This window comes from Amia ocellicauda, unplaced genomic scaffold, assembly GCF_036373705.1.
Source record: "Amia ocellicauda isolate fAmiCal2 unplaced genomic scaffold, fAmiCal2.hap1 HAP1_SCAFFOLD_65, whole genome shotgun sequence".
Classification (NCBI taxonomy): Eukaryota; Metazoa; Chordata; class Actinopteri; order Amiiformes; family Amiidae; genus Amia; species Amia ocellicauda.
In genome coordinates this window covers 419968-444281 of record NW_027102995.1, presented here as the reverse complement: position 1 = coordinate 444281, position 24314 = coordinate 419968, and the positions used below count along the sequence as shown (strand labels likewise).

General features: G+C 43.4%; 20 non-coding genes and 1 pseudogene across 20 annotated transcripts; all 21 read right to left on the bottom strand.

The window, feature by feature from the left end:
• Window positions 1–557: 557 nt before the first annotated feature.
• Window positions 558–676, bottom strand: LOC136741007 (5S ribosomal RNA). Its single transcript, XR_010813764.1, has one exon. It is a non-coding gene; the product is annotated as a 5S ribosomal RNA (ribosomal RNA).
• Window positions 677–1732: 1056 nt separating this feature from the next.
• Window positions 1733–1851, bottom strand: LOC136740839 (5S ribosomal RNA). Its single transcript, XR_010813603.1, has one exon. It is a non-coding gene; the product is annotated as a 5S ribosomal RNA (ribosomal RNA).
• Window positions 1852–2907: 1056 nt separating this feature from the next.
• Window positions 2908–3026, bottom strand: LOC136741015 (5S ribosomal RNA). The gene has a single exon (XR_010813772.1). It is a non-coding gene; the product is annotated as a 5S ribosomal RNA (ribosomal RNA).
• Window positions 3027–4092: 1066 nt separating this feature from the next.
• LOC136741168 (5S ribosomal RNA) lies at window positions 4093–4211 on the bottom strand. The gene has a single exon (XR_010813915.1). It is a non-coding gene; the product is annotated as a 5S ribosomal RNA (ribosomal RNA).
• Window positions 4212–5277: 1066 nt separating this feature from the next.
• On the bottom strand, window positions 5278–5396 carry LOC136740838 (5S ribosomal RNA). Its single transcript, XR_010813602.1, has one exon. It is a non-coding gene; the product is annotated as a 5S ribosomal RNA (ribosomal RNA).
• A 1066-nt stretch (window positions 5397–6462) lies between these two features.
• LOC136741255 (uncharacterized) lies at window positions 6463–6581 on the bottom strand (annotated as a pseudogene).
• Window positions 6582–7636: 1055 nt separating this feature from the next.
• On the bottom strand, window positions 7637–7755 carry LOC136740964 (5S ribosomal RNA). The gene has a single exon (XR_010813722.1). It is a non-coding gene; the product is annotated as a 5S ribosomal RNA (ribosomal RNA).
• A 1055-nt stretch (window positions 7756–8810) lies between these two features.
• On the bottom strand, window positions 8811–8929 carry LOC136741048 (5S ribosomal RNA). The gene has a single exon (XR_010813803.1). It is a non-coding gene; the product is annotated as a 5S ribosomal RNA (ribosomal RNA).
• Window positions 8930–9995: 1066 nt separating this feature from the next.
• On the bottom strand, window positions 9996–10114 carry LOC136741035 (5S ribosomal RNA). The gene has a single exon (XR_010813791.1). It is a non-coding gene; the product is annotated as a 5S ribosomal RNA (ribosomal RNA).
• A 1055-nt stretch (window positions 10115–11169) lies between these two features.
• LOC136740837 (5S ribosomal RNA) lies at window positions 11170–11288 on the bottom strand. Its single transcript, XR_010813601.1, has one exon. It is a non-coding gene; the product is annotated as a 5S ribosomal RNA (ribosomal RNA).
• A 1055-nt stretch (window positions 11289–12343) lies between these two features.
• LOC136740835 (5S ribosomal RNA) lies at window positions 12344–12462 on the bottom strand. Its single transcript, XR_010813600.1, has one exon. It is a non-coding gene; the product is annotated as a 5S ribosomal RNA (ribosomal RNA).
• Window positions 12463–13528: 1066 nt separating this feature from the next.
• LOC136741089 (5S ribosomal RNA) lies at window positions 13529–13647 on the bottom strand. The gene has a single exon (XR_010813842.1). It is a non-coding gene; the product is annotated as a 5S ribosomal RNA (ribosomal RNA).
• Window positions 13648–14713: 1066 nt separating this feature from the next.
• On the bottom strand, window positions 14714–14832 carry LOC136741184 (5S ribosomal RNA). Its single transcript, XR_010813930.1, has one exon. It is a non-coding gene; the product is annotated as a 5S ribosomal RNA (ribosomal RNA).
• A 1065-nt stretch (window positions 14833–15897) lies between these two features.
• On the bottom strand, window positions 15898–16016 carry LOC136741133 (5S ribosomal RNA). Its single transcript, XR_010813883.1, has one exon. It is a non-coding gene; the product is annotated as a 5S ribosomal RNA (ribosomal RNA).
• Window positions 16017–17071: 1055 nt separating this feature from the next.
• LOC136741232 (5S ribosomal RNA) lies at window positions 17072–17190 on the bottom strand. Its single transcript, XR_010813974.1, has one exon. It is a non-coding gene; the product is annotated as a 5S ribosomal RNA (ribosomal RNA).
• A 1066-nt stretch (window positions 17191–18256) lies between these two features.
• LOC136741014 (5S ribosomal RNA) lies at window positions 18257–18375 on the bottom strand. The gene has a single exon (XR_010813771.1). It is a non-coding gene; the product is annotated as a 5S ribosomal RNA (ribosomal RNA).
• Window positions 18376–19430: 1055 nt separating this feature from the next.
• LOC136741173 (5S ribosomal RNA) lies at window positions 19431–19549 on the bottom strand. Its single transcript, XR_010813920.1, has one exon. It is a non-coding gene; the product is annotated as a 5S ribosomal RNA (ribosomal RNA).
• A 1055-nt stretch (window positions 19550–20604) lies between these two features.
• LOC136740923 (5S ribosomal RNA) lies at window positions 20605–20723 on the bottom strand. The gene has a single exon (XR_010813683.1). It is a non-coding gene; the product is annotated as a 5S ribosomal RNA (ribosomal RNA).
• A 1055-nt stretch (window positions 20724–21778) lies between these two features.
• On the bottom strand, window positions 21779–21897 carry LOC136741224 (5S ribosomal RNA). The gene has a single exon (XR_010813968.1). It is a non-coding gene; the product is annotated as a 5S ribosomal RNA (ribosomal RNA).
• A 1065-nt stretch (window positions 21898–22962) lies between these two features.
• On the bottom strand, window positions 22963–23081 carry LOC136741101 (5S ribosomal RNA). The gene has a single exon (XR_010813854.1). It is a non-coding gene; the product is annotated as a 5S ribosomal RNA (ribosomal RNA).
• A 1066-nt stretch (window positions 23082–24147) lies between these two features.
• LOC136741143 (5S ribosomal RNA) lies at window positions 24148–24266 on the bottom strand. Its single transcript, XR_010813893.1, has one exon. It is a non-coding gene; the product is annotated as a 5S ribosomal RNA (ribosomal RNA).
• Window positions 24267–24314: the final 48 nt, after the last annotated feature.

The following is a 24314-nucleotide window of genomic DNA, read 5'->3' as shown; positions in this document are numbered from 1 at the left end:
TAAACATTTGACAAACTATGGTGAGGGGGTAAGAAAACACACAAATCCAGCAGCTCCTGTATTTCAATACACCAGAACCCAATATTATTGGCGAGTCGGGTAGTCCATCATCACAGTTCGAGGGCAGGCATCATTTCAGTAATTTCATCCCGTTGCATTCACATCCGTGCCTTGAATGAGATTGAATGTGATCTTTGCTCTCAAGTATGTTCCCAAGTTTTACACTTTCGTGCTTTGCATGAATGGGAATGGAACCGTGTGTGTTGAATGAGGCTCCTTGTGAGCACTGAACTTTGTCCGGTGGAGTTCCTTTTTGTGTTGCTGTAATTGTGTCATTTCTCGATGAGAAAGATTAGGCAACATTTAGACACTTCTAGCCATGATGCTCAATTTATTTATGAATGTACCCTAGTTACTAGGGACCTTTTACGTTGGAGAACAAGATCTATTGTATGCCTGTGTATTTGGGGAAGTAAAACCTGAAATAATGATGAAATTGTGTGTATCCAAAGTTAAAACTCGTGATTTGTCGCCCTCTGGTGTGTAAAATATGCAAAAGCTTACAGCACCTGGTATTCCCAGGCGGTCTCCCATCCAAGTACTGACCAGGCCCGAGCCAGCTTAGCTTCCGAGATCGGACGAGATCGGGCGTATTCAGGCTAGTATGGCCGTAAGCCAGGGAGGCTGTCCCTGACGCTCTTCTTAAAGGGAAGGCAATATCCGTTTCTGCCGCTCATGCTTGCAGTTGAACTGTCTCTCTACTCTAAAGTCCGGGACACACCAGCGCGCCGCAGACAGTCCCTGCTAACACGAAACGTTGTGGCAACGTTGTGCGTTAGCTGGGGTGCCACACCAGACCGGAACTATATTTTACAAAACGAACACATTTGTCTTGATAAAACAGCTGTAATTGAGTGCCTGACACGCCAGTCAAGCGCAATCTTGAGAAGGTGTGCATTTCAGTAAGGATTTCAATTGACATGCAGTATGAAACTGAAAGGAGGTTGCATCACTATGATGCATAACATTGCATGTATTATATTTTCAAGTGTGTGCATTCATCCTGTTGTCATTTTGTTTTGAAAGCAGAAGAATCATTCAACAGGTTGCTGAGACAAATGTAAACCAGTAAAACATATGAAGAGAAACAAACCTTGAATATAAGTTCAGTTGTTTAAACATTTGACAAACTATGGTGAGGGGGTAAGAAAACACACAAATCCAGCAGCTCCTGTATTTCAATACACCAGAACCCAATATTATTGGCGAGTCGGGTAGTCCATCTTCACAGTTCGAGGGCAGGCATCATTTCAGTAATTTCACCCCGTTGCATTCACATCCGTGCCTTGAATGAGATTGAATGTGATCTTTGCTCTCAAGTATGTTCCCAAGTTTTACACTTTCGTGCTTTGCATGAATGGGAATGGAACCGTGTGTGTTGAATGAGGCTCCTTGTGAGCACTGATCTTTGTCCGGTGGAGTTCCTTTTTGTGTTGCTGTAATTGTGTCATTTCTCGATGAGAAAGATTAGGCAACATTTAGTCACTTCTAGCCATGATGCTCAATTTATTTACGAATGTACCCTAGTTACTAGGGACCGTTTACGTTGGAGAACAAGATCTATTGTATGCCTGTGTATTTGGGGAAGTCAAATCTGAAATAATGATGAAATTGCGTGTATCCAAAGTTAAAACTCGTGATTTGTCGCGCTCTGGTGTGTAAAAGATGCAAAAGCTTACAGCACCTGGTATTCCCAGGCGGTCTCCCATCCAAGTACTGACCAGGCCCGAGCCTGCTTAGCTTCCGAGATCGGACGAGATCGGGCGTATTCAGGCTAGTATGGCCGTAAGCCAGGGAGGCTGTCCCTGACGCTCTACTTAAAGGGATGGCAATATCCGTTTCTGCCGTTCATACTTACAGTTGAACTGTCTCTCTACTCTAAAGCCCGGGACACACCAGCGCGCCGCAGACAGTCCCTGCTAATATGCCACGTTGTGGCAACGTTGTGCGTTAGCTGGGGTGCCACACCAGACCGGAACTATATTTTACAAAACGAACACATTTGTCTTGATAAAACAGCTGTAATTGAGTGCCTGACACGCCAGTCAAGCGCAATCTTGAGAAGGTGTGCATTTCAGTAAGGATTTCAATTGACATGCAGTATGAAACTGAAAGGAGGTTGCATCACTATGATGCATAACATTGCATGTTTTGTATTTTCAAGTGTGTGCATTCATCCTGTTGTCATTTTGTTTTGAAAGCAGAAGAATCATTCAACAGGTTGCTGAGACAAATGTAAACCAGTAAAACATATGAAGAGAAACAAACCTTGAATATAAGTTCAGTTGTTTAAACATTTGACAAACTATGGTGAGGGGGTAAGAAAACACACAAATCCAGCAGCTCCTGTATTTCAATACACCAGAACCCAATATTATTGGCGAGTCGGGTAGTCCATCATCACAGTTCGAGGGCAGGCATCATTTCAGTAATTTCATCCCGTTGCATTCACATCCGTGCCTTGAATGAGATTGAATGTGATCTTTGCTCTCAAGTATGTTCCCAAGTTTTACACTTTCGTGCTTTGCATGAATGGGAATGGAACCGTGTGTGTTGAATGAGGCTCCTTGTGAGCACTGAACTTTGTCCGGTGGAGTTCCTTTTTGTGTTGCTGTAATTGTGTCATTTCTCGATGAGAAAGATTAGGCAACATTTAGTCACTTCTAGCCATGATGCTCAATTTATTTACGAATGTACCCTAGTTACTAGGGACCGTTTACGTTGGAGAACAAGATCTATTGTATGCCTGTGTATTTGGGGAAGTCAAATCTGAAATAATGATGAAATTGCGTGTATCCAAAGTTAAAACTCGTGATTTGTCGCCCTCTGGTGTGTAAAAGATGCAAAAGCTTACAGCACCTGGTATTCCCAGGCAGTCTCCCATCCAAGTACTGACCAGGCCCGAGCCTGCTTAGCTTCCGAGATCGGACGAGATCGGGCGTATTCAGGCTAGTATGGCCGTAAGCCAGGGAGGCTGTCCCTGACGCTCTACTTAAAGGGAAGGCAATATCCGTTTCTGCCGTTCATACTTACAGTTGAACTGTCTCTCTACTCTAAAGCCCGGGACACACCAGCGCGCCGCAGACAGTCCCTGCTAACACGAAACGTTGTGGCAACATTGTGGCAACGTTGTGCGTTAGCTGGGGTGCCACACCAGACCGGAACTATATATTACAAAACGAACACATTGTCTTGATAAAACAGCTGTAATTGAGTGCCTGACACGCCAGTCAAGCGCAATCTTGAGAAGGTGTGCATTTCAGTAAGGATTTCAATTGACATGCAGTATGAAACTGAAAGGAGGTTGCATCACTATGATGCATAACATTGCATGTATTGTATTTTCAAGTGTGTGCATTCATCCTGTTGTCATTTTGTTTTGAAAGCAGAAGAATCATTCAACAGGTTGCTGAGACAAATGTAAACCAGTAAAACATATGAAGAGAAACAAACCTTGAATATAAGTTCAGTTGTTTAAACATTTGACAAACTATGGTGAGGGGGTAAGAAAACACACAAATCCAGCAGCTCCTGTATTTCAATACACCAGAAGCCAATATTATTGGCGAGTCGGGTAGTCCATCATCACAGTTCGAGGGCAGGCATCATTTCAGTAATTTCATCCCGTTGCATTCACATCCGTGCCTTGAATGAGATTCAATGTGATCTTTGCTCTCAAGTATGTTCCCAAGTTTTACACTTTCGTGCTTTGCATGAATGGGAATGGAACCGTGTGTGTTGAATGAGGCTCCTTGTGAGCACTGAACTTTGTCCGGTGGAGTTCCTTTTTGTGTTGCTGTAATTGTGTCATTTCTCGATGAGAAAGATTAGGCAACATTTAGTCACTTCTAGCCATGATGCTCAATTTATTTACAAATGTACACTAGTTACTAGGGACCGTTTACGTTGGAGAACAAGATCTATTGTATGCCTGTGTATTTGGGGAAGTCAAATCTGAAATAATGATGAAATTGCGTGTATCCAAAGTTAAAACTTGTGATTTGTCGCCCTTTGGTGTGTAAAAGATGCAAAAGCTTACAGCACCTGGTATTCCCAGGCGGTCTCCCATCCAAATACTGACCAGGCCCGAGCCTGCTTAGCTTCCGAGATCGGACGAGATTGGGCGTATTCAGGCTAGTATGGCCGTAAGCCAGGGAGGCTGTCCCTGACGCTCTACTTAAAGGGAAGGCAATATCCGTTTCTGCCGTTCATACTTACAGTTGAACTGTCTCTCTACTCTAAAGCCCGGGACACACCAGCGCGCCGCAGACAGTCCCTGCTAACACGCCACGTTGTGGCAACATTGTGGCAACGTTGTGCGTTAGCTGGGGTGCCACACCAGACCGGAACTATATATTACAAAACGAACACATTGTCTTGATAAAACAGCTGTAATTGAGTGCCTGACACGCCAGTCAAGCGCAATCTTGAGAAGGTGTGCATTTCAGTAAGGATTTCAATTGACATGCAGTATGAAACTGAAAGGAGGTTGCATCACTATGATGCATAACATTGCATGTATTGTATTTTCAAGTGTTTGCATTCATCCTGTTGTCATTTTGTTTTGAAAGCAGAAGAATCATTCAACAGGTTGCTGAGACAAATGTAAACCAGTAAAACATATGAAGAGAAACAAACCTTGAATATAAGTTCAGTTGTTTAAACATTTGACAAACTATGGTGAGGGGGTAAGAAAACACACAAATCCAGCAGCTCCTGTATTTCAATACACCAGAACCCAATATTATTGGCGAGTCGGGTAGTCCATCATCACAGTTCGAGGGCAGGCATCATTTCAGTAATTTCATCCCGTTGCATTCACATCCGTGCCTTGAATGAGATTGAATGTGATCTTTGCTCTCAAGTATGTTCCCAAGTTTTACACTTTCGTGCTTTGCATGAATGGGAATGGAACCGTGTGTGTTGAATGAGGCTCCTTGTGAGCACTGAACTTTGTCCGGTGGAGTTCCTTTTTGTGTTGCTGTAATTGTGTCATTTCTCGATGAGAAAGATTAGGCAACATTTAGTCACTTCTAGCCATGATGCTCAATTTATTTACGAATGTACCCTAGTTACTAGGGACCGTTTACGTTGGAGAACAAGATCTATTGTATGCCTGTGTATTTGGGGAAGTCAAATCTGAAATAATGATGAAATTGCGTGTATCCAAAGTTAAAACTCGTGATTTGTCGCCCTCTGGTGTGTAAAAGATGCAAAAGCTTACAGCACCTGGTATTCCCAGGCGGTCTCCCATCCAAGTACTGACCAGGCCCGAGCCTGCTTAGCTTCCGAGATCGGACGAGATCGGGCGTATTCAGGCTAGTATGGCCGTAAGCCAGGGAGGCTCTCCCTGACGCTCTACTTAAAGGGAAGGCAATATCCGTTTCTGCCGTTCATACTTACAGTTGAACTGTCTCTCTACTCTAAAGCCCGGGACACACCAGCGCGCCGCAGACAGTCCCTGCTAACACGCCACGTTGTGGCAACATTGTGGCAACGTTGTGCGTTAGCTGGGGTGCCACACCAGACCGGAACTATATATTACAAAACGAACACATTGTCTTGATAAAACAGCTGTAATTGAGTGCCTGACACGCGAGTCAAGCGCAATCTTGACAAGGTGTGCATTTCAGTAAGGATTTCAATTGACATGCAGTATGAAACTGAAAGGAGGTTGCATCACTATGATGCATAACATTGCATGTATTGTATTTTCAAGTGTGTGCATTCATCCTGTTGTCATTTTGTTTTGAAAGCAGAAGAATCATTCAACAGGTTGCTGAGACAAATGTAAACCAGTAAAACATATGAAGAGAAACAAACCTTGAATATAAGTTCAGTTGTTTAAACATTTGACAAACTATGGTGAGGGGGTAAGAAAACATACAAATCCAGCAGCTCCTGTATTTCAATACACCAGAACCCAACATGATTGGCGAGTCGGGTAGTCCATCATCACAGTTCGAGGGCAGGCATCATTTCAGTAATTTCATCCCGTTGCATTCACATCCGTGCCTTGAATGAGATTGAATGTGATCTTTGCTCTCAAGTATGTTCCCAAGTTTTACACTTTCTTGCTTTGCATGAATGGGAATGGAACCGTGTGTGTTGAATGAGGCTCCTTGTGAGCACTGAACTTTGTCCGGTGGAGTTCCTTTTTGTGTTGCTGTAATTGTGTCATTTCTTGATGAGAAAGATTAGGCAACATTTAGTCACTTCTAGCCATGATGCTCAATTTAGTTACGAATGTACCCTAGTTACTAGGGACCGTTTACGTTGGAGAACAAGATCTATTGTATGCCTGTGTATTTGGGGAAGTCAAATCTGAAATAATGATGAAATTGTGTGTATCCAAAGTTAAAACTCGTGATTTGTCGCCCTCTGGTGTGTAAAAGGTGCAAAAGCTTACAGCACCTGGTATTCCCAGGCAGTCTCCCATCCAAGTGCTGACCAGGCCCGAGCCTGCTTGGCTTCCGAGATCGGACGAGATCGGGCGTATTCAGGCTAGAATCGCCATAAGCCAGGGAGGCTGTTCCTGACGCTCTACTTAAAGGGAAGGCAATATCCGTTTCTGCCGTTCATACTTACAGTTGAACTGTCTCTCTACTCTAAAGCCCGGGACACACCAGCGCGCCGCAGACTGTCCCTGCTAACACGCCACGTTGTGGCAACGTTGTGCGTTAGCTGGGGTGCCACACCAGACCGGAACTATATTTTACAAAACGAACACATTGTCTTGATAAAACAGCTGTAATTGAGTGCCTGTCACGCCAGTCAAGCGCAATCTTGAGAAGGTGTGCATTTCAGTAAGGATTTCAATTGACATGCAGTATGAAACTGAAAGGAGGTTGCATCACTATGATGCATAACATTGCATGTAGTGTATTTTCAAGTGTGTGCATTCATCCTGTTGTCATTTTGTTTTGAAAGCAGATGAATCATTCAACAGGTTGCTGAGACAAATGTAAACCAGTAAAACATATGAAGAGAAACAAACCTTGAATATAAGTTCAGTTGTTTAAACATTTGACAAACTATGGTGAGGGGGTAAGAAAACACACAAATCCAGCAGCTCCTGTATTTCAATACACCAGAACCCAATATTATTGGCGAGTCGGGTAGTCCATCATCACAGTTCGAGGGCAGGCATCATTTCAGTAATTTCATCCCGTTGCATTCACATCCGTGCCTTGAATGAGATTGAATGTGATCTTTGCTCTCAAGTACGTTCCCAAGTTTTACACTTTCGTGCTTTGCATGAATGGGAATGGAACCGTGTGTGTTGAATGAGGCTCCTTGTGAGCACTGAACTTTGTCCGGTGGAGTTCCTTTTTGTGTTGCTGTAATTGTGTCATTTCTTGATGAGAAAGATTAGGCAACATTTAGTCACTTCTAGCCATGATGCTCAATTTATTTACGAATGTACCCTAGTTACTAGGGACCGTTTACGTTGGAGAACAAGATCTATTGTATGCCTGTGTATTTGGGGAAGTAAAATCTGAAATAATGATGAAATTGTGTGTATCCAAAGTTAAAACTCGTGATTTGTCGCCCTCTGGTGTGTAAAAGGTGCAAAAGCTTACAGCACCTGGTATTCCCAGGCGGTCTCCCATCCAAGTACTGACCAGGCCCGAGCCTGCTTGGCTTCCGAGATCGGACGAGATCGGGCGTATTCAGGCTAGTATGGCCGTAAGCCAGGGAGGCTGTCCCTGACGCTCTATTTAAAGGGAAGGCAATATCCGTTTCTGCCATTCATACTTACAGTTGAACTGTCTCTCTACTCTAAAGCCCGGGACACACCAGCGCGCCGCAGACAGTCCCTGCTAACACGCCACGTTGTGGCAACGTTGTGCGTTAGCTGGGGTGCCACACCAGACCGGAACTATATTTTACAAAACGAACACATTGTCTTGATAAAACAGCTGTAATTGAGTGCCTGACACGCCAGTCAAGCGCAATCTTGAGAAGGTGTGCATTTCAGTAAGGATTTCAATTGACATGCAGTATGAAACTGAAAGGAGGTTGCATCACTATGATGCATAACATTGCATGTATTGTATTTTCAAGTGTGTGCATTCATCCTGTTGTCATTTTGTTTTGAAAGCAGAAGAATCATTCAACAGGTTGCTGAGACAAATGTAAACCAGTAAAACATATGAAGAGAAACAAACCTTGAATATAAGTTCAGTTGTTTAAACATTTGACAAACTATGGTGAGGGGGTAAGAAAACACACAAATCCAGCAGCTCCTGTATTTCAATACACCAGAACCCAATATTATTGGCGAATCAGGTAGTCCATCATCACAGTTCGAGGGCAGGCATCATTTCAGTAATTTCATCCCGTTGCATTCACATCCGTGCCTTGAATGAGATTGAATGTGATCTTTGCTCTCAAGTATGTTCCCAAGTTTTACACTTTCGTGCTTTGCATGAATGGGAATGGAACCGTGTGTGTTGAATGAGGCTCCTTGTGAGCACTGAACTTTGTCCGGTGGAGTTCCTTTTTGTGTTGCTGTAATTGTGTCATTTCTCGATGAGAAAGATTAGGCAACATTTAGTCACTTCTAGCCATGATGCTCAATTTATTTATGAATGTACCCTAGTTACTAGGGACCGTTTACGTTGGAGAACAAGATCTATTGTATGCCTGTGTATTTGGGGAAGTCAAATCTGAAATAATGATGAAATTGCGTGTATCCAAAGTTAAAACTCGTGATTTGTCGCCCTCTGGTGTGTAAAAGATGCAAAAGCTTACAGCACCTGGTATTCCCAGGCGGTCTCCCATTCAAGTACTGACCAGGCCCGAGCCTGCTTAGCTTCCGAGATCGGACGAGATCGAGCGTATTCAGGCTAGTATGGCCGTAAGCCAGGGAGGCTGTCCCTGACGCTCTACTTAAAGGGAAGGCAATATCCGTTTCTGCCGTTCATACTTACAGTTGAACTGTCTCTCTACTCTAAAGCCCGGGACACACCAGCGCGCCGCAGACAGTCCCTGCTAACACGCCACGTTGTGGCAACATTGTGGCAACGTTGTGCGTTAGCTGGGGTGCCACACCAGACCGGAAGTATATATTACAAAACGAACACATTGTTTTGATAAAACAGCTGTAATTGAGTGCCTGACACACCAGTCAAGCGCAATCTTGAGAAGGTGTGCATTTCAGTAAGGATTTCAATTGACATGCAGTATGAAACTGAAAGGAGGTTGCATCACTATGATGCATAACATTGCATGTATTGTATTTTCAAGTGTGTGCATTCATCCTGTTGTCATTTTGTTTTGAAAGCAGAAGAATCATTCAACAGGTTGCTGAGACAAATGTAAACCAGTAAAACATATGAAGAGAAACAAACCTTGAATATAAGTTCAGTTGTTTAAACATTTGACAAACTATGGTGAGGGGGTAAGAAAACACACAAATCCAGCAGCTCCTGTATTTCAATACACCAGAACCCAATATTATTGGCGAGTCGGGGAGTCCATCATCACAGTTCGAGGGCAGGCATCATTTCAGTAATTTCATCCCGTTGCATTCACATCCGTGCCTTGAATGAGATTGAATGTGATCTTTGCTCTCAAGTATGTTCCCAAGTTTTACACTTTCGTGCTTTGCATGAATGGGAATGGAACCGTGTGTGTTGAATGAGGCTCCTTGTGAGCACTGAACTTTGTCCGGTGGAGTTCCTTTTTGTGTTGCTGTAATTGTGTCATTTCTCGATGAGAAAGATTAGGCAACATTTAGTCACTTCTAGCCATGATGCTCAATTTATTTACGAATATACCCTAGTTACTAGGGACAGTTTACGTTGGAGAACAAGATCTATTGTATGCCTGTGTATTTGGGGAAGTCAAATCTGAAATAATGATGAAATTGTGTGTATCCAAAGTTAAAACTCGTGATTTGTCGCCCTCTGGTGTGTAAAAGATGCAAAAGCTAACAGCACCTGGTATTCCCAGGCGGTCTCCCATCCAAGTACTGACCAGGCCCGAGCCTGCTTAGCTTCCGAGATCTGACGAGATCGGGCGTATTCAGGCTAGTATGGCCGTAAGCCAGGGAGGCTGTCCCTGACGCTCTACTTAAAGGGAAGGCAATATCCGTTTCTGCCGTTCATACTTACAGTTGAACTGTCTCTCTACTCTAAAGTCCGGGACACACCAGCGCGCCGCAGACAGTCCCTGCTAACACGAAACGTTGTGGCAACGTTGTGCGTTAGCTGGGGTGCCAAACCAGACCGGAACTATATTTTACAAAACTAACACATTGTCTTGATAAAACAGCTGTAATTGAGTGCCTGACACGCCAGTCAAGCGCAATCTTGAGAAGGTGTGCATTTCAGTAAGGATTTCAATTGACATGCAGTATGAAACTGAAAGGAGGTTGCATCACTATGATGCATAACATTGCATGTATTGTATTTTCAAGTGTGTGCATTCATCCTGTTGTCATTTTGTTTTGAAAGCAGAAGAATCATTCAACAGGTTGCTGAGACAAATGTAAACCAGTAAAACATATGAAGAGAAACAAACCTTGAATATAAGTTCAGTTGTTTAAACATTTGACAAACTATGGTGAGGGGGTAAGAAAACACACAAATCCAGCAGCTCCTGTATTTCAATACACCAGAACCCAATATTATTGGCGAGTCGGGTAGTCCATCATCACAGTTCGAGGGCAGGCATCATTTCAGTAATTTCATCCCGTTGCATTCACATCCGTGCCTTGAATGAGATTGAATGTGATCTTTGCTCTCAAGTATGTTCCCAAGTTTTACACTTTCGTGCTTTGCATGAATGGGAATGGAACCGTGTGTGTTGAATGAGGCTCCTTGTGAGCACTGAACTTTGTCCGGTGGAGTTCCTTTTTGTGTTGCTGTAATTGTGTCATTTCTCGATGAGAAAGATTAGGCAACATTTAGTCACTTCTAGCCATGATGCTCAATTTATTTACGAATGTACCCTAGTTACTAGGGACCGTTTACATTGGAGAACAAGATCTATTGTATGCCTGTGTATTTGGGGAAGTCAAATCTGAAATAATGATGAAATTGCGTGTATCCAAAGTTAAAACTCGTGATTTGTCGCCCTCTGGTGTGTAAAAGATGCAAAAGCTTACAGCACCTGGTATTCCCAGGCGGTCTCCCATCCAAGTACTGACCAGGCCCGAGCCTGCTTAGCTTCCGAGATCGGACGAGATCGGGCGTATTCAGGCTAGTATGGCCGTAAGCCAGGTAGGCTGTCCCTGACGCTCTACTTAAAGGGAAGGCAATATCCGTTTCTGCCGTTCATACTTACAGTTGAACTGTCTCTCTACTCTAAAGTCCGGGACACACCAGCGCGCCGCAGACAGTCCCTGCTAACACGAAACGTTGTGGCAACGTTGTGCGTTAGCTGGGGTGCCACACCAGACCGGAACTATATTTTACAAAACGAACACATTGTCTTGATAATACAGCTGTAATTGAGTGCCTGACACGCCAGTCAAGTGCAATCTTGAGAAGGTGTGCATTTCAGTAAGGATTTCAATTGACATGCAGTATGAAACTGAAAGGAGGTTGCATCACTATGATGCATAACATTGCATGTATTGTATTTTCAAGTGTGTGCATTCATCCTGTTGTCATTTTGTTTTGAAAGCAGAAGAATCATTCAACAGGTTGCTGAGACAAATGTAAACCAGTAAAACATATGAAGAGAAACAAACCTTGAATATAAGTTCAGTTGTTTAAACATTTGACAAACTATGGTGAGGGGGTAAGAAAACACACAAATCCAGCAGCTCCTGTATTTCAATACACCAGAACCCAATATTATTGGCGAGTCGGGTAGTCCATCATCACAGTTCGAGGGCAGGCATCATTTCAGTAATTTCATCTTGTTGCATTCACATCCGTGCCTTGAATGAGATTGAATGTGATCTTTGCTCTCAAGTATGTTCCCAAGTTTTACACTTTCGTGCTTTGCATGAATGGGAATGGAACCGTGTGTGTTGAATGAGGCTCCTTGTGAGCACTGAACTTTGTCCGGTGGAGTTCCTTTTTGTGTTGCTGTGATTGTGTCATTTCTCGATGAGAAAGATTAGGCAACATTTAGTCACTTCTAGCCATGATGCTCAATTTATTTATGAATGTACCCTAGTTACTAGGGACCGTTTACATTGGAGAACAAGATCTATTGTATGCCTGTGTATTTGGGGAAGTCAAATCTGAAATAATGATGAAATTGCGTGTATCCAAAGTTAAAACTCGTGATATGTCGCCCTCTGGTGTGTAAAAGATGCAAAAGCTTACAGCACCTGGTATTCCCAGGCGGTCTCCCATCCAAGTACTGACCAGGCCCGAGCCTGCTTAGCTTCCGAGATCGGACGAGATCGGGCGTATTCAGGCTAGTATGGCCGTAAGCCAGGAATGCTGTCCCTGACGCTCTACTTAAAGGGAAGGCAATATCCGTTTCTGCCGTTCATACTTACAGTTGAACTGTCTCTCTACTCTAAAGCCCGGGACACACCAGCGCGCCGCAGACAGTCCCTGCTAACACGCCACGTTGTGGCAACATTGTGGCAACGTTGTGCGTTAGCTGGGGTGCCACACCAGACCGGAACTATATATTACAAAACGAACACATTGTCTTGGTAAAACAGCTGTAATTGAGTGCCTGACACGCCAGTCAAGCGCAATCTTGAGAAGGTGTGCATTTCAGTAAGGATTTCAATTGACATGCAGTATGAAACTGAAAGGAGGTTGCATCACTATGATGCATAACATTGCATGTATTGTATTTACAAGTGTGTGCATTCATCCTGTTGTCATTTTGTTTTGAAAGCAGAAGAATCATTCAACAGGTTGCTGAGACAAATGTAAACCAGTAAAACATATGAAGAGAAACAAACCTTGAATATAAGTTCAGTTGTTTAAACATTTGACAAACTATGGTGAGGGGGTAAGAAAACACACAAATCCAGCAGCTCCTGTATTTCAATACACCAGAACCCAATATTATTGGCGAGTCGGGTAGTCCATCATCACAGTTCGAGGGCAGGCATCATTTCAGTAATTTCATCCCGTTGCATTCACATCCGTGCCTTGAATGAGATTGAATGTGATCTTTGCTCTCAAGTATGTTCCCAAGTTTTACACTTTCGTGCTTTGCATGAATGGGAATGGAACCGTGTGTGTTGAATTAGGCTCCTTGTGAGCACTGAACTTCGTCCGGTGGAGTTCCTTTTTGTGTTGCTGTAATTGTGTCATTTCTCGATGAGAAAGATTAGGCAACATTTAGTCACTTCTAGCCATGATGCTCAATTTATTTACGAATGTACCCTAGTTACTAGGGACCGTTTACATTGGAGAACAAGATCTATTGTATGCCTGTGTATTTGGGGAAGTCAAATCTGAAATAATGATGAAATTGCGTGTATCCAAAGTTAAAACTCGTGATTTGTCGCCCTCTGGTGTGTAAAAGATGCAAAAGCTTACAGCACCTGGTATTCCCAGGCGGTCTCCCATCCAAGTACTGACCAGGCCCGAGCCTGCTTAGCTTCCGAGATCGGACGAGATTGGGCGTATTCAGGCTAGTATGGCCGTAAGCCAGGGAGGCTGTCCCTGACGCTCTACTTAAAGGGAAGGCAATATCCGTTTCTGCCGTTCATACTTACAGTTGAACTGTCTCTCTACTCTAAAGCCCGGGACACACCTGCGCGCCGCAGACAGTCCCTGCTAACACGCCACGTTGTGGCAGCGTTGTGGCAACGTTGTGCGTTAGCTGGGGTGCCACACCAGACCGGAACTATATATTACAAAACGAACACATTGTCTTGATAAAACAGCTGTAATTGAGTGCCTGACACGCCAGTCAAGCGCAATCTTGAGAAGGTGTGCATTTCAGTAAGGATTTCAATTGACATGCAGTATGAAACTGAAAGGAGGTTGCATCACTATGATGCATAACATTGCATGTATTGTATTTTCAAGTGTGTGCATTCATCCTGTTGTCATTTTGTTTTGAAAGCAGAAGAATCATTCAACAGGTTGCTGAGACAAATGTAAACCAGTAAAACATATGAAGAGAAACAAACCTTGAATATAAGTTCAGTTGTTTAAACATTTGACAAACTATGGTGAGGGGGTAAGAAAACACACAAATCCAGCAGCTCCTGTATTTCAATACACCAGAACCCAATATTATTGGCGAGTCGGGTAGTCCATCATCACAGTTCGAGGGCAGGCATCATTTCAGTAATTTCATCCCGTTGCATTCACATCCGTGCCTTGAATGAGATTGAATGTGATCTTTGCTCTCAAGTATGTTCCCAAGTTTTACACTTTCGTGCTTTGCGTGAATGGGAATGGAACCGTGTGTGTTGAATGAGGCTCCTTGTGAGCACTGAACTTTGTCCGGTGGAGTTCCTTTTTGTGTTGCTGTAATTGTGTCATTTCTCGATGAGAAAGATTAGGCAACATTTAGTCACTTCTAGCCATGATGCTCAATTTATTTACGAATGTACCCTAGTTACTAGGGACCGTTTACGTTGGAGAACAAGATCTATTGTATGCCTGTGTATTTGGGGAAGTCAAATCTGAAATAATGATGAAATTGCGTGTATCCAAAGTTAAAACTCGTGATTTGTCGCCCTCTGGTGTGTAAAAGATGCAAAAGCTTACAGCACCTGGTATTCCCAGGCGGTCTCCCATCCAAGTACTGACCAGGAACGAGCCTGCTTAGCTTCCGAGATCGGACGAGATCGGGCGTATTCAGGCTAGTATGGCCGTAAGCCAGGAAGGCTGTCCCTGACGCTCTACTTAAAGGGAAGGCAATATCCGTTTCTGCCGTTCATACTTACAGTTGAACTGTCTCTCTACTCTAAAGCCCGGGACACACCAGCACGCCGCAGACAGTCCCTGCTAACACGCCACGTTGTGGCAACATTGTGGCAACGTTGTGCGTTAGCTGGGGTGCCACACCAGACCGGAACTATATATTACAAAACGAACACATTCTCTTGATAAAACAGCTGTAATTGAGTGCCTGACACGCCAGTCAAGCGCAATCTTGAGAAGGTGTGCATTTCAGTAAGGATTTCAATTGACATGCAGTATGAAACTGAAAGGAGGTTGCATCACTATGATGCATAACATTGCATGTATTGTATTTTCAAGTGTGTGCATTCATCCTGTTGTCATTTTGCTTTGAAAGCAGAAGAATCATTCAACAGGTTGCTGAGACAAATGTAAACCAGTAAAACATATGAAGAGAAACAAACCTTGAATATAAGTTCAGTTGTTTAAACATTTGACAAACTATGGTGAGGGGTAAGAAAACACACAAATCCAGCAGCTCCTGTATTTCAATACACCAGAACCCAATATTATTGGCGAGTCGGGTAGTCCATCATCACAGTTCGAGGGCAGGCATCATTTCAGTAATTTCATCCCGTTGCATTCACATCCGTGCCTTGAATGAGATTGAATGTGATCTTTGCTCTCAAGTATGTTCCCAAGTTTTACACTTTCGTGCTTTGCATGAATGGGAATGGAACCGTGTGTGTTGAATGAGGCTCCTTGTGAGCACTGAACTTTGTCCGGTGGAGTTCCTTTTTGTGTTGCTGTAATTGTGTCATTTCTCGATGAGAAAGATTAGGCAACATTTAGTCACTTCTAGCCATGATGCTCAATTTATTTACGAATGTACCCTAGTTACTAGGGACCGTTTACGTTGGAGAACAAGATCTATTTTATGCCTGTGTATTTGGGGAAGTCAAATCTGAAATAATGATGAAATTGCGTGTATCCAAAGTTAAAACTCGTGATTTGTCGCCCTCTGGTGTGTAAAAGATGCAAAAGCTTACAGCACCTGGTATTCCCAGGCGGTCTCCCATCCAAGTACTGACCAGGCCCGAGCCTGCTTAGCTTCCGAGATCGGACGATATCGGGCGTATTCAGGCTAGTATGGCCGTAAGCCAGGGAGGCTGTCCGTGACGCTCTACTTAAAGGGAAGGCAATATCCGTTTCTGCTGCTCATACTTGCAGTTGAACTGTCTCTCTACTCTAAAGTCCGGGACACACCAGCGCGCCGCAGACAGTCCCTGCTAACACGCCACGTTGTGGCAACGTTGTGCGTTAGCTGGGGTGCCACACCAGACCGGAACTATATATTACAAAACGAACACATTGTCTTGATAAAACAGCTGTAATTGAGTGCCTGACACGCCAGTCAAGCGCAATCTTGAGAAGGTGTGCATTTCAGTAAGGATTTCAATTGACATGCAGTATGAAACTGAAAGGAGGTTGCATCACTATGATGCATAACATTGCATGTATTGTATTTTCAAGTGTGTGCATTCATCCTGTTGTCATTTTGTTTTGAAAGCAGAAGAATCATTCAACAGGTTGCTGAGACAAATGTAAACCAGTAAAACATATGAAGAGAAACAAACCTTGAATATAAGTTCAGTTGTTTAAACATTTGACAAACTATGGTGAGGGGGTTAGAAAACACACAAATCCAGCAGCTCCTGTATTTCAATACACCAGAACCCAATATTATTGGCGAGTCGGGTAGTCCATCTTCACAGTTCGAGGGCAGGCATCATTTCAGTAATTTCATCCCGTTGCATTCACATCCGTGCCTTGAATGAGATTGAATGTGATCTTTGCTCTCAAGTATGTTCCCAAGTTTTACACTTTCGTGCATTGCATGAATGGGAATGGAACCGTGTGTGTTGAATGAGGCTCCTTGTGAGCACTGAACTTTGTCCGGTGGAGTTCTTTTTTGTGTTGCTGTAATTGTGTCATTTCTCGATGAGAAAGATTAGGCAACATTTAGTCACTTCTAGCCATGATGCTCAATTTACTTACGAATGTACCCTAGTTACTAGGGACCGTTTACGTTGGAGAACAAGATCTATTGTATGCCTATGTATTTGGGGAAGTCAAATCTGAAATAATGATGAAATTGCGTGTATCCAAAGTTAAAACTCGTGATTTGTCGCCCTCTGGTGTGTAAAAGATGCAAAAGCTTTCAGCACCAGGTATTCCCAGGCGGTCTCCCATCCAAGTACTGACCAGGAACGAGCCTGCTTGACTTCCGAGATCGGACGAGATCGGGCGTATTCAGGCTAGTATGGCCGTAAGCCAGGAAGGCTGTCCCTGACGCTCTACTTAAAGGGAAGGCAATATCCGTTTCTGCCGTTCATACTTACAGTTGAACTGTCTCTCTACTCTAAAGCCCGGGACACACCAGCGCGCCGCAGACAGTCCCTGCTAACACGCCACGTTGTGGCAACATTGTGGCAACGTTGTGCGTTAGCTGGGGTGCCACACCAGACCGGAACTATATATTACAAAACGAACACATTCTCTTGATAAAACAGCTGTAATTGAGTGCCTGACACGCCAGTCAAGCGCAATCTTGAGAAGGTGTGCATTTCAGTAAGGATTTCAATTGACATGCAGTATGAAACTGAAAGGAGGTTGCATCACTATGATGCATAACATTGCATGTATTGTATTTTCAAGTGTGTGCATTCATCCTGTTGTCATTTTGTTTTGAAAGCAGAAGAATCATTCAACAGGTTGCTGAGACAAATGTAAACCAGTAAAACATATGAAGAGAAACAAACCTTGAATATAAGTTCAGTTGTTTAAACATTTGACAAACTATGGTGAGGGGGTAAGAAAACACACAAATCCAGCAGCTCCTGTATTTCAATACACCAGAACCCAATATTATTGGCGAGTCGGGTAGTCCATCGTCACAGTTCGAGGGCAGGCATCATTTCAGTAATTTCACCCCGTTGCATTCACATCCGTGCCTTGAATGAGATTGAATGTGATCTTTGCTATCAAGTATGTTCCCAAGTTTTACACTTTCGTGCTTTGCATGAATGGGAATGGAACCGTGTGTGTTGAATGAGGCTCCTTGTGAGCACTGATCTTTGTCCGGTGGAGTTCCTTTTTGTGTTGCTGTAATTGTGTCATTTCTCGATGAGAAAGATTAGGCAACATTTAGTCAATTCTAGCCATGATGCTCAATTTATTTACGAATGTACCCTAGTTACTAGGGACCGTTTACGTTGGAGAACAAGATCTATTGTATGCCTGTGTATTTGGGGAAGTCAAATCTGAAATAATGATGAAATTGCGTGTATCCAAAGTTAAAACTCGTGATTTGTCGCCCTCTGGTGTGTAAAAGATGCAAAAGCTTACAGCACCTGGTATTCCCAGGCAGTCTCCCATCCAAGTACTGACCAGGCCCGAGCCTGCTTAGCTTCCGAGATCGGACGAGATCGGGCGTATTCAGGCTAGTATGGCCGTAAGCCAGGGAGGCTGTCCCTGACACTCTACTCAAAGGGAAGGCAATATCCGTTTCTGCCGTTCATACTTACAGTTGAACTGTCTCTCCACTCTAAAGCCCGGGACACACCAGCGCGCCGCAGACAGTCCCTGCTAACATGCCACGTTGTGGCAACGTTGTGCGTTAGCTGGGGTGCCACACCAGACCGGAACTATATTTTACAAAACGAACACATTTGTCTTGATAAAACAGCTGTAATTGAATGCCTGACACGCCAGTCAAGCGCAATCTTGAGAAGGTGTGCATTTCAGTAAGGATTTCAATTGACATGCAGTATGAAACTGAAAGGAGGTTGCATCACTATGATGCATAACATTGCATGTATTGTATTTTCAAGTGTGTGCATTCATCCTGTTGTCATTTTGTTTTGAAAGCAGAACAATCATTCAACAGGTTGCTGAGACAAATGTAAACCAGTAAAACATATGAAGAGAAACAAACCTTGAATATAAGTTCAGTTGTTTAAACATTTGACAAACTATGGTGAGGGGGTAAGAAAACACACAAATCCAGCAGCTCCTGTATTTCAATACACCAGATCCCAATATTATTGGCGAGTCGGGTAGTCCATCATCACAGTTCGAGGGCAGGCATCATTTCAGTAATTTCATCCCGTTGCATTCACATGCGTGCCTTGAATGAGATTGAATGTTATCTTTACTCTCAAGTACGTACCCAAGTTTTACACTTTCGTGGTTTGCATGAATGGGAATGGAACCGTGTGTGTTGAATGATGCTCCTTGTGAGCACTGAACTTTGTCCGGTGGAGTTCCTTTTTTGTTGCTGTAATTGTGTCATTTCTTGATGAGAAAGATTAGGCAACATTTAGTCACTTCTAGCCATGATGCTCAATTTATTGACGAATGTATCCTAGTTACTAGGGACCGTTTACGTTGGAGAACAAGATCTATTGTATGCCTGTGTATTTGGGGAAGTCAAATCTGAAATAATGATGAAATTGCGTGTATCCAAAGTTAAAACTCGTGATTTGTCGCCCTCTGGTGTGTAAAAGATGCAAAAGCTTACAGCACCTGGTATTCCAAGGCAGTCTCCCATCCAAGTACTGACCAGGCCCGAGCCTGCTTAACTTCCGAGATCGGACAAGATCGGGCGTATTCAGGCTAGTATGGCCGTAAGCCAGGGAGGCTGTCCCTGACGCTCTACTTAAAGGGAAGGCAATATCCGTTTCTGCCGTTCATACTTACAGTTGAACTGTCTCTCTACTCTAATGCCCGGGACACACCAGCGCGCCGCAGACAGTCCCTGCTAACACGAAACGTTGTGGCAACGTTGTGCGTTAGTTGGGGTGCCACACCAGACCGGAACTATATTTTACAAAACGAACACATTGTCTTGATAATACAGCTGTAATTGAGTGCCTGACACGCCAGTCAAGCGCAATCTTGAGAAGGTGTGCATTTCAGTAAGGATTTCAATTGACATGCAGTATGAAACTGAAAGGAGGTTGCATCACTATGATGCATAACATTGCATGTATTGTATTTTCAAGTGTGTGCATTCATCCTGTTGTCATTTTGTTTTGAAAGCAGAAGAATCATTCAACAGGTTGCTGAGACAAATGTAAACCAGTAAAACATATGAAGAGAAACAAACCTTGAATATAAGTTCAGTTGTTTAAACATTTGACAAACTATGGTGAGGGGGTAAGAAAACACACAAATCCAGCAGCTCCTGTATTTCAATACACCAGAACCCAATATTATTGGCGAGTCGGGTAGTCCATCATCACAGTTCGAGGGCAGGCATCATTTCAGTAATTTCATCCCGTTGCATTCACATCCGTGCCTTGAATGAGATTGAATGTGATCTTTGCTCTCAAGTATGTTCCCAAGTTTTACACTTTCGTACTTTGCATGAATGGGAATGGAACCGTGTGTGTTGAATGAGGCTCCTTGTGAGCACTGAACTTTGTCCGGTGGAGTTCCTTTTTGTGTTGCTGTAATTGTGTCATTTCTTGATGAGAAAGATTAGGCAACATTTAGTCAATTCTAGCCATGATGCTCAAATTATTTACGAATGTACCCTAGTTACTAGGGACCGTTTACGTTGGAGAACAAGATCTATTGTATGCCTGTGTATTTGGGGAAGTCAAATCTGAAATAATGATGAAATTGCGTGTATCCAAAGTTAAAACTCGTGATTTGTCGCCCTCTGGTGTGTAAAAGATGCAAAAGCTTACAGCACCTGGTATTCCCAGGCAGTCTCCCATCCAAGTACTGACCAGGCCCGAGCCTGCTTAACTTCCGAGATCGGACGAGATCGGGCGTATTCAGGCTAGTATGGCCGTAAGCCAGGGAGGCTGTCCCTGACGCTCTACTTAAAGGGAAGGCAATATCCGTTTCTGCCGTTCATACTTACAGTTGAACTGTCTCTCTACTCTAAAGCCCGGGACACACCAGCGCGCCGCAGACAGTCCCTGCTAACACGAAACGTTGTGGCAACGTTGTGCGTTAGCTGGGGTGCCACACCAGACCGGAACTATATTTTACAAAACGAACACATTGTCTTGATAATACAGCTGTAATTGAGTGCCTGACACGCCAGTCAAGCGCAATCTTGAGAAGGTGTGCATTTCAGTAAGGATTTCAATTGACATGCAGTATGAAACTGAAAGGAGGTTGCATCACTATGATGCATAACATTGCATGTATTGTATTTTCAAGTGTGTGCATTCATCCTGTTGTCATTTTGTTTTGAAAGCAGAAGAATCATTCAACAGGTTGCTGAGACAAATGTAAACCAGTAAAACATATGAAGAGAAACAAACCTTGAATATAAGTTCAGTTGTTTAAACATTTGACAAACTATGGTGAGGGGGTAAGAAAACACACAAATCCAGCAGCTCCTGTATTTCAATACACCAGAACCCAATATTATTGGCGAGTCGGGTAGTCCATCATCACAGTTCGAGGGCAGGCATCATTTCAGTAATTTCATCCCGTTGCATTCACATCCGTGCCTTGAATGAGTTTGAATGTGATCTTTGCTCTCAAGTATGTTCCCAAGTTTTACACTTTCGTGCTTTGCATGAATGGGAATGGAACCGTGTGTGTTGAATGAGGCTCCTTGTGAGCACTGAACTTTGTCCGGTGGAGTTCCTTTTTGTGTTGCTGTAATTGTGTCATTTCTTGATGAGAAAGATTAGGCAACATTTAGTCACTTCTAGCCATGATGCTCAATTTATTTACGAATGTACCCTAGTTACTAGGGACCGTTTACGTTGGAGAACAAAATGTATTGTATGCCTGTGTATTTGGGGAAGTCAAATCTGAAATAATGATGAAATTGTGTGTATCCAAAGTTAAAAATCGTGATTTGTCACCCTCTGGTGTGTCAAAGGTGCAAAAGCTTAAAGCACCTGGTATTCCCAGGCGGTCTCCTATTCAAGTACTGACCAGGCCCGAGCCTGCTTGGCTTCCGAGATCGGACGAGATCGGGCGTATTCAGGCTAGTATGGCCGTAAGCAAGTGAGACTTTCCCTGACGCTCTACTTAAAGGGAAGGCAATATCCGTTTCTGCCGTTCATACTTACAGTTGAACTGTCTCTCTACTCTAAAGCCCGGGACATACCAGCGTGTCGCAGAAAGTCCCTGCTAACACGCCACGTTGTGGCAACGTTGTGGCAAAGTTGTGCATTAGCTGGGGTGCCACACCAGACCGGAACTATATTTTACAAAACGATCACATTGTCTTGATAAAACAGCTGTAATTGAGTGCCTGACACGCCAGTCAAGCGCAATCTTGAGAAGGTGTGCATTTCAGTAAGGATATCAATTGACATGCAGTATGAAACTGAAAGGAGGTTGCATCACTATGATGCATAACATTGCATGTATTGTATTTTCAAGTGTGTGCATTCATCCTGTTGTCATTTTGTTTTGAAAGCAGAAGAATCATTCAACAGGTTGCTGAGACAAATGTAAACCAGTAAAACATATGAAGAGAAACAAACCTTGAATATAAGTTCAGTTGTTTAAACATTTGACAAACTATGGTGAGGGGGTAAGAAAACACACAAATCCAGCAGCTCCTGTATTTCAATACACCAGAACCCAATATTATTGGCGAGTCGGGTAGTCCATCATCACAGTTCGAGGGCAGGCATCATTTCAGTAATTTCATCCCGATGCATTCACATCCGTGCCTTGAATGAGATTGAATGTGATCTTTGCTCTCAAGTATGTTCCCAAGTTTTACACTTTCGTGCTTTGCATGAATTGGAATGGAACCATGTGTGTTGAATGAGGCTCCTTGTGAGCACTGAACTTTGTCCGGTGGAGTTCTTTTTGTGTTGCTGTAATTGTGTCATTTCTCGATGAGAAAGATTAGGCAACATTTAGTCACTTCTAGCCATGATGCTCAATTTATTGACGAATGTACCCTAGTTACTAGGGACCGTTTACGTTGGAGAACAAGATCTATTGTATGCCTGTGTATTTGGGGAAGTAAAACCTGAAATAATGATGAAATTGTGTGTATCCAAAGTTAAAACTCGTGATTTGTCGCCCTCTGGTGTGTAAAAGGTGCAAAAGCTTACAGCACCTGGTATTCCCAGGCGGTCTCCCATCCAAGTACTCACCAGGCCCAAGCCTGCTTGGCTTCCGAGATCGGACGAGATCGGGCGTATTCAGGCTAGTATGGCCGTGAGCCAGGGAGGCTGTCCCTGACGCTCTACTTAAAGGGAAGGCAATATCCGTTTCTGCCGATCATACTTACAGTTGAACTGTCTCTCTACTCTAAAGCCCGGGACACACCAGTGCGCCGCAGACAGTCCCTGCTAACACGCCACGTTGTGGCAACATTGTGGCAACGTTGTGCGTTAGCTGGGGTGCCACACCAGACCGGAACTATATTTTACAAAACGAACACATTGTCTTGATAATACAGCTGTAATTGAGTGCCTGACACGCCAGTCAAGCGCAATCTTGAGAAGGTGTGCATTTCAGTAAGGATTTCAATTGACATGCAGTATGAAACTGAAAGGAGGTTGCATCACTATGATGCATAACATTGCATGTATTGTATTTTCAAGTGTGTGCATTCATCCTGTTGTCATTTTGTTTTGAAAGCAGAAGAATCATTCAACAGGTTGCTGAGACAAATGTAAACCAGTAAAACATATGAAGAGAAACAAACCTTGAATATAAGTTCAGTTGTTTAAACATTTGACAAACTATGGTGAGGGGGTAAGAAAACACACAAATCCAGCAGCTCCTGTATTTCAATACACCAGAACCCAATATTATTGGCGAGTCGGGTAGTCCATCATCACAGTTCGAGGGCAGGCATCATTTCAGTAATTTCATCCCGTTGCATTCACATCCGTGCCTTGAATGAGATTGAATGTGATCTTTGCTCTCAAGTATGTTCCCAAGTTTTACACTTTCGTGCTTTGCATGAATGGGAATGGAACTGTGTGTGTTGAATGAGGCTCCTTGTGAGCACTGAACTTTGTCCGGTGGAGTTCCTTTTTGTGTTGCTGTAATTGTGTCATTTCTCGATGAGAAAGATTAGGCAACATTTAGTCACTTCTAGCCATGATGCTCAATTTATTTACGAATGTACCCTAGTTACTAGGGACCGTTTACGTTGGAGAACAAGATCTATTGTATGCCTGTGTATTTGGGGAAGTAAAATCTGAAATAATGATGAAATTGTGTGTATCCAAAGTTAAAACTCGTGATTTGTCGCCCTCTGGTGTGTAAAAGGTGCAAAAGCTTACAGCACCTGGTATTCCCAGGCGGTCTCCCATCCAAGTACTGACCAGGCCCGAGACTGCTTGGCTTCCGAGATCGGACGAGATCGGGCGTATTCAGGCTAGTATGGCCGTAAGCCAGGTAGGCTGTCCCTGACGCTCTACTTAAAGGGATGGCAATATCCGT